The sequence below is a fragment of the Monodelphis domestica genome, chromosome 8 (assembly GCF_027887165.1).
Source record: "Monodelphis domestica isolate mMonDom1 chromosome 8, mMonDom1.pri, whole genome shotgun sequence".
Taxonomy (NCBI): domain Eukaryota; kingdom Metazoa; phylum Chordata; class Mammalia; order Didelphimorphia; family Didelphidae; genus Monodelphis; species Monodelphis domestica.
The window spans coordinates 84098365-84114363 of NC_077234.1; positions in this window are offsets into that span (position 1 = coordinate 84098365).

Here is a 15999-nt window from a genome sequence, read left to right on the forward strand (position 1 = left end):
TTCCAATTTTTTGCCACCACAAAGAGTGCAGCTATGAATATTTTTAAACAAGTCTTTTTCCTTTTGATCTCTTTGGGGTACAAACCCAGCAGTACTATGGCTGGATCAAAGGGCTGACACTCTTTTAATGCCCTTTGGGCATAGTTCCAAATTGCCCTCCAGAAAGGTTGGATCAATTCACAACTCCACCAGCAATGCATTAATGTCCCTACTTTGCCACATCCCCTCCAGCATTCATTACTTTCCTTTGCTGTCATGTTAGCCAATCTGCTAGGTGTGAGGTGATACCTCAGACATGTTTTGATTTGCATTTCTCTGATTATAGGAGATTTAGGACACTTTTTCATGTTTATTAATAGTTTTGATTTCTTTAACTGAAAATTGCCTATTCATGTCCCTTACCTATTTATCAATTGGAGAATGGCTTGATTTTTTGTACTACTGGTTTAGCTCTTTATAAATTTGAGTAATTAGACCTTTGTCAGAGGTTTTTGTAATGAAGATTGTTTCCTAATTTGTCACTTCCCTTCTATTTTGGATGCATTAGTTTTCTTTGTACAAAAACTTTTTAATTTGATGTAATAAAAATTATTGATTTTGAACTTTGAACTTTTTTTCTAGCTCTTGCTTGGTTTTAAAGTCTTTCCTTTCCCAAAGATCTGACAAGTATACTATTGTGTGTTCACCTAATTTGCTTATAGTTTCCTTCTTTATGTTCAAGTCATTCACCCATTCTGAATTTATCTTGGTGTAGGATGTGAGGTGTTGATCCAAACCTAATCTCTCCCATACGGTCTTCCAATTTTCCCAGCAGTTTTTATCAAAAAGTGAGTTTTGGTCCCCAAAACTGGAATCTTTGGGTTTATCATAGACTGTCTTGCTGAGGTCATTTACCCCAAGTCTATTCCACTGATCCTCCTTTCTGTCTCTTAGCCAGTACCAAATTGTTTTGATGACCACTGCTTTATAATATAGTTTGAGATCTGGGACTGCAAAGCCCCCTTCCTTTGTATTTTTTTCATGATTTCCCTGGATATTCTTGATCTTTTGTTCTTCCAAATGAATTTTTTAATGTTTTTTTCTAATTCAGTATAAAAGTTTTTTGGTAGTTCAATGGGTATGGCACTAAATAAGTAAATTAATTTGGGTAGGATTGCCATTTTTATTATGTTAGCTCATCTAACCCATGAGCAATCAATGTTTTTCCAATTGTTTAGATCTAGTTTTAACTGTGTGGAGAGTGTTTTGTAGTTGTGTTCATATAGCTCCTTTGTTTATCTCCGCAGATAGATTCCCAAGTATTTTGTCTTTTTTTGTCAATTTTATATTGTTTAGGGTGATTTTAAATGGAATTTCTCTTTCTAATTCTTGCTGTTGAAATGCGTTGGAGATATATGGAAATGCTGATGACTTATGCGGGTTTATTTTGTATCCTGCAACTTTGCTAAAATTGTGGATTGTTTCAACTAGCTTTTTGGTTGATTCTCTAGGATTCTTTAAGTAAACCATAATATCTGCAAAGAGTGATAGCTTGGTCTCCTCATTGCCAATTTTAATACCTTCAATTTCTTTTTCTTCTCTAATTGCTACTGCTAGGGTTTCTAGTACAATGGTAAATAATAGAGGTGATAATGGGCATCCTTGTTTCACTCCTGATCTTATTGGGAAGACTTCTAGTTAATCACCATTGCAGATGATGTTTGCTGATGGTTTTAGATATATGCTTTTTATTATTTTTAGGAAAGGCCCTTCTATTCCTATACTTTCTAGTGTTTTCAATAGGAATGGGTTTTGTATTTTATCAAAGGCTTTTTCTGCATCTATTGAGATAATCATGTGATTTTTGTTGGTTTGCTTGTTAATATGGTCAATTATGTGAATGGTTTTCCTAATATTGAACCATCCTTGCATTCCTGGTATGAATCCTACCTGCTCATAATGAATAACCCTTGTGATGACTTGCTGGAGTCTTTTTTGCTAGTATCCCATTTAAGATTTTTGCATCTATATTCATTAAGGAGATTGGTCTATAGTTTTCTTTCTCTGTTTTTGACCTGCCTTGTTTTAGAATCAGTACCATATTTGTGTTGTAAAAGGAATTTGGTAGAACTCCGTCTTTGCTTATTCTGTTAAATAGTTTGTATAATATTGGGATTTGTTGTTCTTTGAATATTTGATAGAATTCATTTGTGAATCCATCTGGACCTGGAGATTTTTTCTTAGGGAGTTCCTTGATGGCTTATTCAATTTCTTTTTCTGATATGGGGTTGTTTAGGTAATTTATTTCTTCCTCTTTTAGTCTAGGCAATTTATATTTTTGTAAGTATTCATCCATATCACCTAGATTGCCAAACTTGTTGTCATATAATTGGGCAAAGTAGTTTTTAATGATTGCCTTAATTTCCTCTTCATTAGAGGTGAAGTCTCCCTTTTCATCTTGGATACTATCAATTTGGTTTTTTTCTTTCCTTTTTTTAATTAGACTGACTACTACTTTGTCTATTTTATTTGTTTTTTTTCAAAGTACCAGCTTGTAGTCCTATTTATTAAATCAATAGTTCTTTGACTTTCAATTTTATAAATTTCTCCTTTGATTTTTAGGATCTCTAATTTAGTCTTCATCTGAGGTTTTATAATTTGTTTGCTTTCTAGTTTTTTTAATTTGCATGCCCAATTCATTGACCTCTGCCATTCTTAATTTGTTAATATATGAACTCAAGGATATAAATTTCCCCTGAGTACTGCTTTGGCTGCATCCCATAGGTTTTGAAAGGATGTCTCATCATTGTCATTTTCTTCAATGAAGTTATTAATTGTTTCTATGGTTTTGGAGAATCATATTGTTTAATTTCTAATTAATTTTTGATTTACCTCTCCATGTACCCTTACTAATTATTATTTTCATTGCATTGTGATCTGAGAAGGTTGCATTTATTATTTCTGCTCTTTTGCACTTGTTTGCAATGTTTTTATGCCCTAATACATGGTCAATTTTTGTGAATGTACCATGTGCTGCTGAAAAGAAGGTATATTCCTTTTTGTCCCTATTTATTTTTCTCCACATGTCGACTAACTCTAATTTTTCTAAGATTTAATTCCCTTCTCTTACCTCTTTCTTATTTATTTTTTTGGTTTGATTTATCTAGTTCGGATAGAGGAAGGTTTGGGTGTCCCAGTAGTATAGTTTTTCTATCTATTTCATCCTATGCTCCACTAGTTTCTCCTTTATAAATTTGGATGCTATGCCATTTGGTGCATACATGTTGAGTACGGATATTTCCTCATTGTCTATACTGCCTTTTATCAGGATGTAATTAACTTCCCTATCTCTTTTAACTAGATTTATTTTTACTTTGGCTTTCTCAAATATCATGATTGTAATTCCTGTCTTCTTTATATCAGTTGATGCCCAATAGATTTGGCTTCATCCTCTTACTTTCACCCTATGCATATCTACCTTCCTCATGTGTGTTTCTTGTAGACAGCATATGGTAGGGTTTTGAATTCTAATCCACTCTGGTATTCGCTTGCATTTTATGGGTGAGTTCATTCCATCCACATTCAGAGTTATGATTACTAACTGTGTATTTCTCAGCATTTTGATTTCTACTCCTGGTCCTGCCTTTTCTTCTTTCACTATTTCCTTCTATACCAATGTTTGTTTTTAATCAGTCCCCCTAGTTCCCACCCTTATTTTACTTCCCTTTCTACCCCACTCCCTTCTTATCCCCCCTTATTTTCCCTGTAGTCTTTCTAAAATTACCACCCTATCCTCTCCCTTCCTTGTACTGCTTCCCTCCCCACCAGTCCATTTATTACCCTTCTACTCCCCTATAGGGTGCAAATCTATTCTCTGCTCCAATTGATTGGTTTGTTCTTCCCTCTTTGGGTCAATTTCAAAGCACGTAAGAGTTGAGTATTTCCTGTCTCCAAACTCTTTACCCTTCCAGTGTATTGATGTTCTCCCCCTCCCACCATGAACTTCTTTGTGACATATAAATTTACCCCCATTTGTTTCTTTTACCTTTTTTTTAATATTAACCTCTTTTTTTAGCTCTAGTTGTATATATATAAAAAATACACACACGTATATATATTTATGCATACATATATCTATATACCTATTTATGTCTTGTCCTTTCATCCTATACAGTTTGTCACTGTTCCCTCTAAGTGTAATTATTCTAGCTGCCCAGGTGATAACAACAGTTTTTAAGAGTCATCAATGACCTCTTTTCTTATAGGGATACATGATATTTTAACTTATTGAGTATCTTTAAAAGGGGTGTGTGTGTTTGTTTTGTTTTTCTTTTTTCCCTTTTTTTAAAAATTACCTTTTGATGATTCTCTTGAGTTCTGTGCTTGGGTATCAAATTTTCTGTTCAGGTCTGGTCTTTTCTTTACAGATTCTTGGAATTCTTCTATTTTGTTGAATGACCATACTTTCCCCTGTAAGAATATAATCAGTTTTGCTGGGTAGTTGATTCTTGGTTGTAGACCTAGTTCCCTTGCTTTCCAGAATATCATATTCCATGTCTTTCGGTCCTTCAGTGTGGATGCAGCCAGATCATGTGTTATCCTCACTGTGGTTCCATGGTATCTGAATGACTTCTTCTTGGCAGCTTATAATATCTTTTCTTTTATCTGATAGTTCTTGAATTTGGCTATAACATTCCTGGGTGTTGTCATTTGGGGATTAAGTACAGGAGGTGATCTGTGGATTCTTTCAATCTCCACTTTTCCCTCTTGTTCTAGAATATCAGGGCAGTTTTCTTGAATAATTTCCTGTAGTATTGTGTTCAGGCTTTTTCTTTTGTCAGGGTCTTCTGGTAGACCAATGATTCTTAAATTGTCTCTCCCTGAACAATTTTCTAAATCTTCTGTTTTGTGAATGAGATGCTTCATATTTTCCTCAATTTTTTCATTCTTTTGGTTTTGTTTTATAGTGTCCTGCTGCCTTGTGAGGTCACTTAATTCTAGTTGTTGTATTCTGGTTCTTAAAGACTGGATTTCATCCCTGAGTTTTTAGTTATCCTTCTCTTTCTGGTCTGATTTTCTATGGAGGTCATCTTTCATCCTCTTTACCTCATCTTTCATCTCCTTTGCCTCATCTTTCATCTTCTTTGTCTCATCTTTCATCTCCTTTGCCTCATTTTCCAGTTAGTTGATTTTGGCTTTCAAGACACCATTTTCTCATTTTAGTTCAAGTGCCTCTGTTTCCAGATGAATTATCTTAGTTTTTAAGTTCTTTTCCCAATTGTCTTCAGCCTCTCTTAATTGTATTTTGAATTGCATTTTGAATTATTCCAAAGCCTGTATCCAATTCCCTGGGATTTCTGATTTATCATTTCCTGATCCCTCCCCATCTGTTCTGTTCTCTGTATAGAAGCTATCTATTGTAATTTCTTTCTTCTTTTTCTGTTGTTTGCTCATATTCATCCTTTCTTTGCTCACCATATTTGTCTGTGCTCTTGCTCCTCTCATTTTTTTTTGTTTTGGGGGCTTCTGTCAGTCTCCCCTTTTGGAGACTCTTTGACAGATCTCTCGGTGCAGTCTGTGGGGGAGGGTTGTTGGGGTTTGAGCTTCCTGGTCCTCTGGAGGCTTTTGATTGGATTAAAGTCCAGCAGTCAATGAGGGAGGGTGTGTAGCCTGGGCTTCCCTGAGTTCTAAAGACTTTTGATGGGATTAAGTTCAGCTGGGTTGGGCTGGGTGTGCTCTGAGGCCAAAACCTCCAGGAAGGCTGGAGCAAATATGGAGAATCTCCACAGCTCTGGTCAGGCTGCCAGCTTTATGCTCCCTCTACAGCTCCTTCCCCACTATCTGTGTTCGATGCTCTGAGCTTGGCACAGCCCTGCCTGCAAGGTACACCCTCCAGACCAGCACCTTTGCCCGCCCAGAAATTCCCGCTGCCACTGGAGGCTCAGTGCTCTTGGTGGGCAGGGGGAGGGGTCATGGGACCTTCCTTTTGCCTTCCCTTTAAACCTGAGTGCTCTCGGATTCCGACTTTGGGTGGGGGGAATGTGTACCTTTTGAATTGAGTCCAACAGGAGGGTTCCTTGGTTCTGTCTTGTTATTAAGTTTGATTTTCAGTCCCCGTGGAGCATTTGGTTTGTGATCAGTAAGGAAGGGTATTCAGAGGTCTGAACTTCTTCTAGGCCACCATCTTGACTCTGCCTCTATTAAAAGCACTATTAAAAGGCACTATTTAAAAGCACTGCACAGTTCCCCAAACGTAATCAAGATCCTCTCTTCTTTTTACTTAATTCTGGACCCAATTCAATGCCCATCCCAGAAACATTCAGTGTTATAGTGAATCAATAACTGGTCATCCAACTTCAGGGTATAAGTCATATACTTATATCTCCTTTAAATAAGACCAGATCATTATTTTTTTGTAGGGGAAAAGACATAGATACTAAGGGAATATTTAGTGGGGAATGTCACTATCATTTTAAGGAAAAACTAATTCATTCCTATGCTTTCAGGTGTTCTTAAAAGAAATGGGTGTTATATTTTGTCAAAGACTTTTTTTTGCATCTATTGAGATAATCATATGATTTCTGTTAGTTTAGTTATGGATATGATTGTTTATGCTGATAGTTTTCCTAATAGTAAACCAGCCCCTCTATTCCTGGTATAAATCCCACTTGCATAGTGAATGATCCTTGTGATATATTGTTATAGTGTCCTTATTAATATTTTATTTAAAATATTTACATCTATATTCATTCAGAAAATTGGTCTATAATTTTCATTCTGTTTTTGCTCTTCATGTACCAGCATATGGGAAGAGGAAGACATGCCCCCAGAACTCAGAGATGCCTCCATCGTAGCCCTATACAAGAACAAAGGCTCACGAGCAGCCTGTGACAACTACAGAGGCATCTCACTACTCTCCACTGCTGGAAAGATCCTCGCCCATGTTATACTCAACAGACTCCTGTCATCTGTTTCAGAGCAGAACCTGCCTGAATCACAATGTGGCTTCTGACCAGATCGCAGCACCATCGACATGGTCTTCACAGTGAGGCAAATGCAGGAAAAATGCCTTGAGCAGAACCTGAGTCTCTACATTGTCTTCGTAGACCTGACAAAGGCGCTCGACACAGTGAACAGGGACGCATTGTGGGTGATCCTCAGCAAGCTCGGTTGCCCAGCAAAATTCGTCAAACTGATCCAGCTCTTTCATGTTGACATGACAGGGGAAGTCGTATTTGGTGGAGAGACTTCAGATCGCTTCAACATCTACAATGGCATGAAACAAGGCTGTGTCCTCGCTCCGGTACTATTCAACCTATTTTTCACCCAAGTATTATGACATGCTGTGATAGCTCTAGACCTGGGCGTCTACATCAAATACCGACTGGATGGCTCACTATTCGACCTTCGCCTCCTGACTGCAAAAACAAAGACAATAGAGACACTCATCCTGGAAGCTCTCTTTGCAGATGACTGTGCTCTCATGGCCCACCAAAAAAATCATCTCCAAACCATTGTGGACAGGTTCTCCACCGCAACAAAACTGTTTGGCCTGACTATCAGCCTCAGCAAAACAGAGGTGCTGTTCCAACCCGCACCAAGGAGGCCACCGAATCAGCCGTGCATTACAATCGATGGCACGCAGCTTTCTAACGTCAACACTTTCAAGTACTTGGGCAGCACCATCGCCAACGATGGGTCCCTAGACCACGAGATCAATGCCAGGATCCAAAAGGCCAACCAGGCACTCGGGTGGCTGCTCTGCAAAGTCCTCCAACACAGCGGTGTAAGCACTGCGACGAAGCTCAAAGTGTATAACGCAGTGGTCCTCAGCTCGCTCCTGTACGGTGTGAGACATGGACACTGTACCGGAAGCACATGAAACAGCTGGAGCAATTCCACCAACGCTCTCTCTGGTCAATCATGAGGATCCGATGGCAGGACCGAATCACCAACCAGGAAGTCCTCGACAGAGCCAACTCCACCAGCATCGAAGTCCTGGTCCTCCAAACCCAGCTACGATGGTCTGGACATGTCATCCGCATGGACCCACAGCGAATACCAAGACAGGTATTCTATGGTGAACTGTCAGCTGGACTCAGGAAACAAGGCCGACCAAAGAAAAGATTGAAGGATCAGCTAAAGTCCAACTTGAAGTGGGCTGGCATCACACCAAAGCAACTAGAACTCGCTGCCTCTGACAGAAGCAGCTGGAGAACCCACATTAACCATGTCGCCACCACCTTTGAAGATGAGCGACGTCGATGTCTTGCCACTGTGTGTGAACGCCGACACCAGGCCACAACCTCACCTCCCGTAACAACTGGAGTCCCATGCCCCATGTGCCACAAACTGTGCGCCTCAGCCTTTGGACTCCAAAGCCACATGAGGGTACACCGTAGATGAAACTGCACAAAGACAATAGTCATTCTCGGTCACCAAGAGACTACCACTATCACTATTAGGCATCATGTTTGTGTCATAAAAAGAATTTGGTAGGGTTCCTTTTCTTTGCCTGTTTACCCAAAGAGTTTATATAGTATTGGGATTAACTGTTCTTTAAATGTTTGATGGAATTCACTTGTGAATCTTCTGGCCCTGGGAATTTTTTCTTAAGGAGTTCATTGATGGCTTTTTCAATTTCTTTTTCCGACATGGGTATAGTTAAGTATTCTATTTCCTCTTTTGTTAATCTGGGCAATTTATATTTGCCTGTTTCATCCATTTCACTTAGATTTTCAGATTTATGGACATATATTTGGACAAACTGCCTACAACTTTCAATCTTTGGAGATGGTATGTAGTGTTATAATATGGCAACCATATCACATTATTCTGTTCTGGAGCATAACTAGGCAGTATTAAAAGCACTGAACAGTTCCCCAAATGTAATCAAGATCCTCTCTTCCTTTTACTTAATTCTGGATCCAATTAAATGCCCATCCCAGAAACATTCAGTGCTGTAGTGAATCAATAACTGGTCATCCAACTTCAGGGTATAAGTCATATACTTATATCTCCTTTAAATAAGACCAGATCATTATTTTTTTGTAGGGGAAAAGAAGTAGATACTAAGGGAATATTTAGAGGGAAATGGCTGGACAAATTATGGCATATGAATGTAATAGGACAATATATCCTAATGTAAAAATTAAATTATATCTCTAATAATAAAAATATTCTATTTTATGAGGTTTATTAAGGATCACTAGAAATCAAGGAATAAAGAGGAAATCAAAATAAAAACCATGTGCCCATGGCTGGTTAGCCTATTTAAAATCCCCGCACTTAGTTTACCACTATACTTGCTACATCATTGCAAAGGAAGAGAGCGTGGGAGGCCTTACTGCCAGTTAAATACCATTTATGATCTCGCCAACATGGAGACTCAAGAGAGATTATAGGGAATTCTGGGAAATACCAAGGACTTCTGGGGAATGAAGTTTAGGGTTCAAAATCTCCACTTTTACACTAAGAAATGATGAAAGGAACAGTTTTAGAGAAAATTCAGACTTGTTTGAACCCATGCAAAGCCAACAGAATCAGGAGCACAATTTATACATTAACAATATAAATGTAAAGACAAACAACTTTGACTTAATAAGAACTTGGATCAGTGCCATGACTAGTTACAATTTAAGAAGATGGAAGTTGAATTATGCTGCCCAATTCTTGTCATAGGGGAGTTGGACAGGGGCAATGCAGGAACTTGTCTTGCTTTATCATGAATATTTGTTATGAGGTTTTTAGTTTTTGTTTGGTTGTAGAGGATGGGGGGAGGATCATAAGAAGAGAAAATAATTTTTTCTTAATTAAAAAAAGTTAAAAAATAAATAAAACTAAAAAGGAGCATTTTAGGATAAATTCAAAACACAGCCATTTCCAGGATTCTATGCTAATTGTTATACATAAAACCTAGACCCTGAGGACTGGTTTCACTATGACAATATTTTCTGGTAGAGGAGTGGTTATAAGGTTATAAGTAGTTATAAGTATTGCCTGAGAAAATTCAAATTATAAAACTGAGGTACAATTGGGATCCACTGATTTTTCAGGGTGACACCTTTCAACAAGTATCTAGAGGCCCCTTAAAACTAGTCCTTAAAATAGAGACCTTTCTTACTTTTTCTAAAATGTATCAGATTACCTTGAAAGGTGACTATTGTTTCTAATGGTCTGCAAACAAGTTTGCTTCAAACCCTTTACCCTCTATTTTGATGTGTAAAGAAGGTCAATTGGGACTGAGGTGGAGAGACCAAGCATTGTGGACTACTCCCTGAATTGTTTATTGGATATATGTTAAGCAAAACCTTAGCCATTTTAAGAAAAATAAGGCAGATCTCTGGATATTACATTTTTTTTTTAGAATTTCAATGAAACCTCCTTTGATAAGTTCTAAGAATTCAAATATATAAATAGGAACAAAAGAGAGGAAAATGAGAATATAAAGCAAAATGAAAGATAATAGAAAAGATAATGAGAAGCAATATGACTTAGCAAGATAGAAACAGAAATGGTCTCAGGGAAGTAAGAAAGTTCTGAGTAAGTCACTTAAGATCTTTTAAGTGACTTAAGTCCAAGGCAAGGAAATTATAAGTAAATTAGGTGAAATTAGGTATACCTGTCAGATCAATGGGAAAGAAAAGAATTTAAGACCAAGCAAGAGACAGAGAATATTACAAAACATAAGATGAATAATTTTGATTACATTAAATTAAAAAGATTTTGTACAAACAAAACCAATGCAACCAAAATTAGAAGGGAAGCAACAAATTGGGAAAAATATTTATAGCAAAAACCTTCAACAAAGGTCTAATTTTGTAAATTTATAATAAACTAAGTCAATTATACAAAAAATCAAGTCATTCCCCAATTGATAAATAGTCAAGGGACACGAATAGGCAGTTTTCAGATAAAGAAGTCAAAACTATCAATAAACACATGAAAAAAATGTCCTAAATTCTTCCTGATTAGAGAAATGCAAATCAAAACAACTCTGAGGTACCACCTCACACCTAGCAGATTGGCCAATATGCCAGCAAAGGAAAATGATAAATGTTGGAGGGAATGTGGCAACATTGGGACACTAATACACTGCTGGTGGAGCTGTGAATTGAGCCAACCATTCTGGAGGGACATTTGGAACTATGCACAAAGGGCTTTAAAAGATTGCTTGTCCTTTGATTCAGCCATACCACTGCTGGCTTTGTATCACAAAGAGATAATAAGGAAAAAGACTTGTAGAAAATATTTGTGGCAGTGCTCTTTGTAGTGGCAAGAAATTGGAAAATGAGGGAGTGTCCCTCCATTGGGGAATGGCTGAACAAATTGTGGTATCTGGTGGTGATGGAATACCATTGTGCTAAAAGGCACGATGAACTGGAGTAATTCCATGTGAACTGGAATGACCTCCAGGAATTGATGCAGAGTGAAAGAAGCAGAACCAGGAGAACATCATACATGGAAACTGATACATTATGGCACAATTGAATGTATAGATGTTTCTACTAGCAGCAATACAATGACCTACAAAAATCCAGAGGGACTTATGAGAAAGAATGCTATCCACATCCAGAGAAAGAACTCTGGGAGCAGAAGAAAAACATATGATTGATCATGTGATTCAATGGGGATGTGATTGGGGTTTTGGCATTAAAAGATCACTCTACTGCAAATATGAATAATATAGAAATAGGTTTTGAACAATGATATCTGTAAAACCTAGTGGAATTGCTTGTCAGGTCTTGGAGAAGGGAAGGAAGGGTGGAGTTGGGGGGGGGAGAAAAAAACATGAATCATGCAACCATGGAAAAATATTCTAAATTTATTTATTTATTAATTAATATATTTATTATTAAATTATTATATATAAATTATTAATATTTATTAATATATATAAATATATAATATATATAAATATATAGCATGATGATAGGGATATTTTTGAACAGAGAGATCTGCTTAGTATTGAATCTGAGCAGTGATTCCCACATAGAGGAACCTGGGAAGACTACTTTTAGAAAGGAATAGTAATGTATCATGAAACTACCCTGATCCAATTTGGAACATTCATAAACATTCTTATAACTGGTTAAAGAAAATTCCTAAAAACATGAGTCCAGAGATGCATTTGTACCTCATACTAAGGGATATTTGAATATTGCAATCTTTTTCAAGACCTCCTCCCTTTTCCTGCTAAGAAAATACTTTCTATTTTAACCTGCTATTCTAGAGCGATTCCAAACTGAGGTTTATCAAAACTCTAATTTCCAAATGACTTTATGGGTTGAGATATACCCATATTTTCCCAAAGACCAGTCAGTTAGCTACATGACGAAGAGACAGACAATTGCCTTCTCTTTTTTTTCCAGTCAATAACCTCTGTAGGTTATTTATAATCTCAATAGTTAGCCCACTGTCAAAGGATACACTTATTTTTATAACTCTTACTATATAACCTGAAACTGCCTTTCAAAAAAGTTGGATGATTCACAACTTCACCACTAACAGAATTATAGAGGTGAGCACATTATTCCCAGGGCAATGTGCAAATGGTCCCCAAGAGGACTGGACAATTCTTAGCCTCTCTTCCTTCTAATCCTACAGGAAAGCTCTTTTATTTAAAGTAAATTAAAGATATACCCTGAAGTGTTACTTAATGTTCAAAATGCATGATCAGAGGATACTAGAGCAGTTGGCAGGATTTTTTCTTCTAGCAATGAAAGGGGCAAATGGAGATTAAGTTGCATCTTAATGTAGGTTTCGTAGGCAGCAACTTTACCTGAGTGATATGCTCCCTTAAAAGAAAACTAAGTAATGAGCTGTGCTATTTTTAAAAAAATACTATCCAAAACATGACCAGGAAGAAGCATCTGAAGGAAATTTTTCTAAGAGGTTTGGAGTAGAAAAAAAGGGTGTGGGGGCTATATTACCATCAACTAGCCTGAAAGCTGCTAATTGAGCAGTAAATCTGAAGGTAAAGAAACAACTTTCAAAAATCTCACTGAGAATCTCTTAAAAAGAACCAGTTATGACTTCAGCAAGTTGAAGCATACAGTTGCTGGACTGCCACTGAGGAATGAAGCATTCTCCACTTTGATTTGATTTTTTTCCCCAATGGTTGAGGGTGGGGGATAAAGACCAAAGAAGTCATTTGGAAGTGACAGTGATGTTTAAAATAGGAACATCAATAAATATTTTAAGGACCATTAAAAAAAACCCTGATTTCTGAAATCAATCTGACAGCCAGTGAAAGAAAAGAAGGAGTAGGGCATCATCCCTGTGAATTGCTTTGAGGCAGAGATACACAAGAATATATAGGATTAAAGAATATCCCTGAAAAGATGAGACTGAGATGCATTCATACTCATACTAAGGAATGTTTGATTATTGTAGTCAAGATTTTCCTTTTCCTGCTAAGAACATATCTTCTGTTTTCAATCTGCTAACCTAGAGGGATTCTAATCTGAGGTTCATTAAAACCTTAATTTCCAAATGACTTTATAGTTTGGGATATACCCATAATTTTCCAGAGACTAGACCTCCTAAAGCTAGAAATTTTTAAATCTCAGAATTCATAACATTTTGGCATTCTTTAATTCATTACTAGACTCTTGAAGATGGTAATAGTAAAATTTTGCTCTTTTCCCTGCAAAATATATAAAAACAAAAGGTCTTGAAAAATAAAAGGTATGGGCAGAGTAGGTCTCAGAAATGCAAAAGGGAATGGTGGCCAGGGAGAGGTACTTTGGTCAGAAAGTTATTGGTTTGGTGAATGAGGCTAGGAGGGAATGGATTGACACACCCCATCCAGGAACAATGAACAATGGCACAGGACTGGGTGGGGAGAAAGATATAGTTAAAGTGGGGTTGGTAAAGCTGTGAAGGACATGGCTGGAGAGCAGGTACTGAAGTTCAAGGTGGTAGCTGGAGTTTTCTTGAAGTAATTGTCTAATACTGACAAAAGTAGTCACTAATCAAAATGATAAAGGACCCTAGGAAAAAAATTTCTCTGGGGCAATGAGACAGATGGCTAGAAAATAGGGAGTATATCACTATACACTCAAAATCAATGCATTACCTAATAAAGGTCAGTCACATCATTAAAAAAAGAAGAAAAGAAGATCAAGTACATTTTACAACTATGACTAGGAGAGAATTCTTTTTTTTTTTTAAATCTTACCTTCTGCCTTAGAACTAATAGGCAATGGGAGCTAAGTAACTTACCCAGGGTCATATAGCTAGGAAGTATCTGGAGTCACATTTGAACCTAAGACCTCCTATCTCTAGGCCTGCCTCTCTCAATCCACTGAGCTACCCAGCTGGCCCCTAGGAGAGAATTCTTAACCAAAAAAGGGTTAGAGAGATTACAAAAGGTACATTTCACTACAGAACAATAAAAAGCCTCTGTCTGACTAAAATCAATGAAGACAAAAAAAGAAAGATTGTAAGAAATGGTAAAGTAGGGAAATTTTTGCCTCAAACATCATGAATAAAATTTTGAAATCCAAAATACATGGAAAATAACAAAAATGCATGACATGAGCCATTTACCTAATTGATAAGTGGCCAAAGGATATGAACAATTTTCAAAAGATGTGAAAATTGTAAATGTACACATGAAAACATTTTCTAATTCCTATACAGTAAGAGAAATGCAAATTAAAACGATTCATTTCACTTGATATAAACTGGTAAGATTACAAGAGATAGGAATAGTCAGTGTTGCAGAACTAGGAAAAGATAGGCACTCTGATGGAGCTGAAATAACTATTTCGATTTGGAATTATAAGAGAAAAAATTTAACTGTCCATACCTTGATCCAGCAATTCTGTTACTAGGCATAGTCAAAGTAGTCAAAGACAGAGAACATGATCCAACAAATACCAAAATATTCATACAGGGCTCTTGGTGGTACAAAAGATTTAAAAATGAGGTTGTCGATTGATTGGCAAATGTCTGAAAAAACTGAGGCCTGGGGCTACAATAGAATATGATCATGAAGATTTCAAAGAAACTAGAAGATTTATATAAACTGATACAAAGGGAGAGAAGTGGAGCTATACACAATAACTACAACAATATAAATGAAAATAATAGCATTGAGTGATAGAAAGATCAATGAAGTCCTTGAAGAAGAGATAATGAACTACATCTTCATCAAAGAAGAGAGATTAGAACTACTAGGAAAGAATATTGTATTATCAGAAAAGAGTTTTGCAACAGATGTTTTTCCTGAATTGTTTTTCTTTGTCATAAAGAAGGATTCACTGGGGGATGGGTAGGAGGCATGACTGTGATATGAAAACAAGTGTCAATAAACTCTAAATTGCTAAGTCTTGGGATCACAGAAATTTTGGAGGACTTTCCTAAAAGCAAAAAGAATCCTTGGACTAGATGTAAACAGATATTTTGAGAAGAGTTGTTTGTTTAGGAAAGCTTAGCTTTATTTTGGAAGTTGCTAAGACTCAGAGGAAGGGATTTCCCCCTAGATTTTGGAGTACTACTAGAGGAAGAAAGATGCATGTGGTGAATACATGGACCAGAAAACAAGAAGAGACAAGATGGACATGTGGAAAAGGAGGGAACTGAACCATAAACTAGTCCCAAAAGCAATTCTAAAAGTTAGTGAGGGAAAAGTCCAGTCAATAAGCCTTTTTTTTTTTACCTCCAGAATACAAAGGTTACTCTAGCTGAGAATTCCATCAGAGCCTTTTACTCATTAAAAAGTTTATTCATGTTTAGTACATGACTATTAATGCTATTTTTTTCTAACCTGTAACATCAGAGTTTGGGCTTGACAGAGGGGAAAACTACTCCATGGAGGGGGGGGATGTCTGCAGCTTATTCTGGGTTGATATTTAACCAGAGAGAATTTATTTCTTTTATACAGAATGAAATTTATTTTAGTAATTTCTGAAAGTGGAAAAATTTAGCAATTTTAGTAATTTCTGAAAATATTCCAGAGCATATTATCTAGAATATCTTAGAACTCAATAAGAAAAAATGATGAGATGAGTC